The sequence below is a fragment of the Xenopus tropicalis genome, chromosome 5, assembly GCF_000004195.4.
Source record: "Xenopus tropicalis strain Nigerian chromosome 5, UCB_Xtro_10.0, whole genome shotgun sequence".
Lineage (NCBI taxonomy): Eukaryota > Metazoa > Chordata > Amphibia > Anura > Pipidae > Xenopus > Xenopus tropicalis.
In genome coordinates, this window is record NC_030681.2 from 63,217,857 (window position 1) to 63,223,856 (window position 6,000).

A 6,000-nucleotide genomic window follows, 5' to 3' on the forward strand; every position below is an offset into this window, starting at 1 on the left:
CCCTTCTTCTAAACGGAGTGGGTGCCCTCGTGTTCGTTGGAAGGACCTACTGGTAAATAAAACATTAGAAAGGTTATTATATGATCCCCTTATATATTTATACATAGTTATCATGTCACCTCTTAAGCGCCTCTTCTCCAGTGTAAACAGACCCAGCTTGGACAGTCTTTCTTCATAACTGAGACTTTCCATACCCTTTACCAGCTTAGTTGCCCTTCTCTGGACCCTCTCTAACTCAGTAATGTCCCGTTTGAGCACTGGAGACCAAAACTGAACAGCATATTCTAGATGGGGCCTTACCAGCGCTCTGTAAAGGGGAAGAATAACCCCCTCCTCCCGTGAATCTATACCCCTTTTAATACAGCTCAAAACCTTGTTTGCCCTTGCAGCTGCTGCCTGGCATTGCTTGCTACAGCCAAGTTTATTATCTACAAGGACTCCAAGGTCCTTCTCCATTATGGATTTGCCTAGTATATGGGGCTTGCATATTTTTACATCCCAGGTGCATGACCTTACATTTATCCACATTAAATCTCATCTGCCACTTAGCTGCCCAGATTGCCAGTTGGTCAAGATCCTGCTGCAGGGATGTCACATCCTGGATAGAATTGACTGGTCTGCAGAGTTTTGTGTCATCTGCAAACACTGATACATTACTCATAATACAATACAATTAAACAAAAGTGGACCCAGTACAGAACCCTGAGGGACCCCAGAGAACCTTATTCCAAGTAGAGAATGTGCCATTAACAACCACCCTCTGTACCCGATCCTGTAGCCAGTTTTCTATCCATGTGCAAATGACTTCACTAAGACCAATAGACCTTAGCATAGAAAGCAGTCGTTTGTGGGGAACGGTATCAAATGCTTTGGCAAAATCCAAATAGATTATATCTACTGCATCCCCACTGTCCAGCTTCTTACTTACCTCATCATAAAAAGCAATTAATTTGGTCTGACATGACCTGTCCTTCATAAAGCCATGCTGATTACTGCTCATAATGCCATTCTCCACTACATAATTTTGTATGTGATCCCTTAACAAGCCTTCAAATAACTTACCCACCACGGATGTCAAACTTTACAGGCCTATAATTGCCAGGCTGAGATCTTACTCCCTTTTTAAATATGGGAATGACATTCGCCTTCTTCCAATCCCTAGGTACCATACCTGATGAGAGAGTCTGAGAATATCAGAAACAAGGGCCACTGCAATTCTGCCCCTAGCTCTCTCAGTACCCGAGGGTGTATTCCTTCTGGCCCAGGTGCCTTGTTTACATTTATTGCATCATTTTTATTCTTGCCTTAAAAAAATGTTTTGTTGCCATTTCGGATAGCGTATTCGCTAACTGCACTGAGCAATACTTTTTGTGTATTATTTTGGTGTTTTTATTACATTTTCTGTGATTTTGGTGCATTTGTGCAACATAGTTGTTGATTGCTTGATTTTGTCTGTAAAACTAATTTGCCCAAACCAAAATACTCAAACTGTAATTCTGACTGCAGATCCAGTATCACTAGGAAAAAAAAACATTGGTTTTAGTGATTTTTTTTTTGGATTGTAGCAATTTTACTGCATTTCACATTGTTCTTTGTTACTTGTCTTTGCACATGGACATTTTGTCTGCTGTATTTCAATTTGGCTTCCTCTGTACCCCACATAGTTTGGTAAATTTATGCATATAGGACATCAAACTGTCCAGTAGACCCCTGGTGTTCATATTTAGAATGTTTTATGTTAGTACATTACGAAATGTGGGGCTACATAATGCGGCAAAATGCAAGCTTTGTGACAATTTTCAGAAATGTTATAAAAACCGTTCTGTTTAGCATAGCTTTCTAGTTTAGTAGTTTGTGGTAGAAAGATGTATTTATGCATGCTTGTTTTGTCAGAATGTGTATTTTCGGAAAATTGTATCTTACTTACCGTGATTTTCCTTTCCTGGCCACTCCATGTCAACACTTACCGGGATAGCCCCTCCCCTCTGCTCCCATCAGAAGGACCCTCCCCAAAGCTTTAAAATACCAACCCTACCTCCACTCCGGTGTCTAGTAATGAGTTTCTAGAAGCTACCGAAAAAAGGGTGGGAATCTTGACATGGAGTGGCCAGGAAAGGAAAATCATGGTAAGCATGATACAATTTGCCTTATTCCCTGGCCACTCCATGTCAACACTTACTGGGACACAGCAAGCTAATATCCCTAATTGGGAGGGTAAAAGTTCCACAAAGGAAGGAAGTCTGGATCCCAGAATATGAATCTATTCCAGATACATCCCAAACCAAGTGAAAACCCCACCGTGGGGTGTAGAAACAAGTACCTGGTATAAACCTGTGAACTCTACTCTATATCTGCCCAGGAATCAGGGCTGAAATAAAAGAGGATTGAGCTGTGTGAATCGCCAGAGTAACAACTAGAACTCTATAAAGGTAAAGCCCACACCAAAATAATAATACCGAGTGTGCAACCCACATCTGGGGAAAGAGGACCAAAGGAGGATAGTAAAGTAGTAAACACCTGAGGAAAAGACTTAGCAGGGGAAAAAAAAACAAAACAGTCAATGACATTCCACCTGTATCAGACCAGGACAAGCTATTACACATAGCCTTCTTGTTTTCCCCTGCAAAACATACGCATCTTGTAGATAATATGTCACTCCCCCTGATGTCTACAGAGTGCATAAGGGCTTGCCCATGTCCTAGACCCCAAACCCATGAGTCCAGTTGGGAAAAATCTAGCTAAGCATGAGACACCCAGGGAAACTAACCCAGCAAATCCAACCAGTCAAGAGCCTTGTCAGTCCCATAGGCTCTAAGATGGTGCCCTACACAAAAGCCTACCAAGTGGCCAGTTTGATACCTACCACACGTAATTAACAAATGGTTTGCAGATACTAACCCCCAGAGACTACATGCCACCACTGGAAGTGAACAGTGCCTGCCTCTGTGAGGAAACAGCATAGGGGAACCTTCAGACAAGGTTGAAACTGATCCTAACCCTACACTCCTGGTATCCTGTCCAAGCATAATTTGGATGGCACTACAGGATCTGCACAAAATAGAATGGGGGTCCAGCAGTAATACATGCCCACCAGACTAGCATTTGCAGAAATGCACTCTTACCTATGAGGATATATACCCTAAAAAGAAGAATAGATTTCATCATGAAGATGGGATCTAGAACCTATGACTCATTTGCATGCTCTAAAATAAGGGCACCAACAGGAAGTGAAGACCCAGAAATGAAAGGATAAAATCTAGGTAAGTGAACATAAAGTAATCCACCTGTAGATATAAAAGGAAACTGACCCATACCAACAGCTTGCGAGGGGACAGGATTACTCTGTACAAGTACATTAGAGGGGATTATAGGCAGTTGGGGGATGTTCTTTTTTCCCATAAAAACAATCAGCGCACCAGAGGTCACCCCTATAGATTAGAGGAACAGAGCTTCCATTTGAAGCAGCGTAGGTGGTTTTTCACGGTGAGGGCAGTGAGGCTGTGGAATGCCCTTCCTAGTGATGTGGTAATGGCAGACTCTGTTAATGCCTTTAAGAGGGGCCTGGATGAGTTTTTGAACAAGCAGAATATCCAAGGCTATTGTGATACTAATATCTACAGTTAGTATTACTGGTTGTATATATATAGTTTATGTATGTGAGTGTATAGATTGGTTAGTATAGGTTGTGTGCTGGGTTTACTCGGATGGGTTGAACTTGATGGACAATGGTCTTTTTTCAACCCTATGTAACTATGTAACAGTATCACAGTGCTCAAGCCCATAGGCCACTAGCCCATGGGTCTGTCCCATAGCCTTAGCCTGCTGATGGTCCAAGCACCCTTCTAAGATTCTAAATGTGACAGTTGTTAACATGTGGCCTCTGAGCCTAAACTCAGTGCTAACTGGCCCCTCTATGTACCTGACCAAGGATACTGGACAGGCCTATCCTACTACCTACCCCAACAGCAAGGCCTGAAAATTATGTACTAGTCATGGCCATAGTTGCCTATACAGATTACTATCTCTGTAGTCACATATACAAGAAGTTCTTAAAACCAATGCACCGACTGAATACAGTGTCCAGTGCCAGGGAATGTTAATTATTGACCATACAGAGCCCTATTGTTCAGGCTTCTAGCATAATGCCCTGCCATATGGATAACCATGGAAACCTACAAGGCATTGTGAGCCATGTTCCTCTGAGCCGAGGCTCCTTGTTCCTAGAGGTATCTGCCAGATCAGAAGCCCTGGCAATTTAAAGAGTGATAAACATTTATAACACTTAATCCTCCCACTGCTAGTCTTGAGAATAACCAGCACCTAACAGGTCTGAAAACCATAACGCAACTGGAAGATAACACATGACTACTGTGTCTACAGTAAGGCTATAACTCCGAGTTTAGTCACATAAAACACATACACATATAATATGAACATCTGTAGCATGCCAGTGCATACGTAGTGTGTAATACCTTTCTGCACCTTGAGTGTTGCCAAGATGGCTGCTGGTTTCAGACCAGTGTATCCTACTTAAACACAGTCTTTGCCATTTGTATTGGTCCTGAATTGAAAGAAGAGAAAAATACATATACACTGTGTTGCTGCCCCCTTCAGAATTTAGCTTATACAAATATACAGTATAATACCTGCACGCAACACCTGTTAGATATAATACATATACAACAACAATTCTGCTTGGTTGTACCCTTAAGTCAGTTGACCACTACCTTAAAAACAAATAATACGTAGGGACTGCATTAACATGCAAACATTATCCAGCTTGGCTGTTGCTTATACATAGGCCATAGTCACTGGGTGAGCAATACCCAAACAGCCCATTTCAATAGAAACTATGCTTTTAACCAAATTGAATGTTGTTTAAATAAACATGATACAGGGTCACTGTCAGTGATAATGTTACCCATACTTACCTGGAAGCTGCATAAGCCAATATGACCCCACTGAATCATAATATAGTATGGACATTGCCTTAGCCTACAACACACAGTACCGCTAAAATGCTGCAACATATACATTCAAATTGTTAGTTATCTAAGCCTGACAGGCAACCACTGACGTGTTTTAACATACATATCAGTTTAAATGGCATATTACCCAGCATGAGGACCACTCAAGTGTTTGAACCTATACATTCAGAATTACATGGAATATTACCCGCTAATATGTTTTAACCTATACATACAGCATAGATGGTATATTTCTGAAACAATTTAATTTACATTCAGCATAGATGGTATATTGCCCATAACAACCACTGAAATGATTTAACATATACATTCAGCATAGATGGTATATTGCCCATAGCAACCACTGAAATGATTTAACATACATTCAGCATGGATGGTATATTATGCATGGCAACTACTGAAATGATTAAACATATACATTCAGTAGGCTCTTATAATAATAATCTGGCCCATAAAGATTCTGCTACAGAGCCAAGTGCTATGCTGCCTATTCCAGGCTAGCACATATCCCAATGTACACACTGGCTGAACCAGGTTACATATACATATTGCAGACACCAGTTCCCTAGCCTAAACAGACTAGCCCAACTCTGTATGAGAAGCAGTATGAAGGGAAATAACAGCAACTTAAGGCACCAGAACATAAGTGTAACACAAAGACCTTACCTCATACTCCTGGGGCTTCATCCTCACAGCCAGGAGGGAAGGAAAGGGGAAGGGAGCCTACCTACCCCATTACCTACAGCTGAATACTGTCATGCCCAGTAATTACCTAATTACCTGCAACTGGTGTCTGCTCCAACTAGCATTGCATTAGCACAGCTCACAGAATAGACAAACTTGCAAACTTATCAATTTGCTCCAAGTGTTGAGATTCTGGAAATCAAGCTTGCATCCTGAGCATTACCTCTGTGTGCTGGTTTGAAAGGCACCATTTTTTTTTTAAATTACCTCAACCTTGGAAAAGACTTGTGAGGAAGGCAGCTGGCTCTGAAACCTGGAATCCTCCATT

The 6,000-nt window shown here is 41.5% G+C and overlaps 1 protein-coding gene across 1 annotated transcript in view; it reads right to left on the reverse strand.

Moving 5' to 3' along the window:
- The window catches only part of txlnb (taxilin beta), a 135,758-nt gene extending 130,021 nt beyond the window's left edge, over positions 1 to 5,737 (reverse strand). Inside the window, exon 1 of the mRNA XM_018094300.2 lies at positions 5,655 to 5,737. The gene's annotated coding sequence lies outside the window, so the exon portion shown is untranslated. The remainder of the gene's footprint in view (positions 1 to 5,654) is intronic.
- Between the last annotated feature and the right edge of the window lie 263 nt (positions 5,738 to 6,000).